Here is a 1,132-nt window from a genome sequence, read left to right on the forward strand (position 1 = left end):
AGACACCTGGCCAGATTCCAGAGTTCTCTTCTTGACTCATCAGCCTCGACCAGATCGTCCATCTCCCACCGCCGGTTCTTATAGTTGTACCGAAGGTTCTTCTTCTCTCTCCGAAGGTACCCAATGTCTACAATTCTATTGTTCTACCACCAAACAAGAACTTCTAAAATTCCTACAAATCAAGGACTCAGCTTATGACAAGCTGCTCCCAACGTGAAGAATCTGGGGTTTCAGCACCCAGCAAATATTAGTGCCAATCCCATTTAAATGATATTGATAATAAAGATAAGCTGATTTAGATTGAAAATCCTGCCTCCTGATATTTTATAGGTAAAAAAACAGGAATGGTAAACAAAGAAATCGAGTGGACGCTTCCTCGCAGGATGGCCGTGTTACCATGAGTTTGAGCTCAAACGGTTCCTTTCGACGTAAGAAGTTCAGAAATATGCATTTATAAAGTGTTTGGATCACAATTAAGGAAGAAATCCTCGGCTTTAGATTGCGAACGCTCAAAAAATGCTTAAAATGTGCCGAAAATGTCTATTATTTCAGATCTGAAACTTTTACCATGCTTTTTAACGAATTCGATGCAATGCTCGCGTCCGGGAAAAATCGACCCCCTCCTTGCCTAGAATCCGTCACACATTCAAATATACAGCATACGTATATGAATTGTGTAATCATAATGTCCTATTTTCATAAAATAAGTACCTACGTACATCATGAATTTTTAATTTGGCTGTACCCAATCACCATCAAAAGCAGCAAGTGACTGATTCACGCCATACAAGGTCTTATTATTTACAATGGATAATAATATTTTATCTGCATTGCCCCTGGGAACCGAAGGCACGGCACAACTCCTCCGCCATCAGTTTTATAAAGGTTTTTATTCTGATTGGAAATGTGTTTCCGAATGTCTTCTTTTTGGTTATTGTAGAATTTCCTGATTATTGCAGTCGTAGGCGGAATTGTTGTTTAAAAATTTAATATTAATTGTTTTAACAAATAGCATTAAATTGGCCCGATATTTTCTACCATGTTGACTGCTTTTCTTGCGAAGACACAGCATCTGTTTTCTTATTGTTATTATTTTTATTATTATATTTTTTATTTTCGGTGATCTTTATGA

The sequence above is a fragment of the Dendroctonus ponderosae genome, unplaced genomic scaffold, assembly GCF_020466585.1.
Source record: "Dendroctonus ponderosae isolate FM_Combo_2020 unplaced genomic scaffold, Dpon_F_20191213v2 Dpon_F_20191213_1, whole genome shotgun sequence".
Lineage (NCBI taxonomy): Eukaryota > Metazoa > Arthropoda > Insecta > Coleoptera > Curculionidae > Dendroctonus > Dendroctonus ponderosae.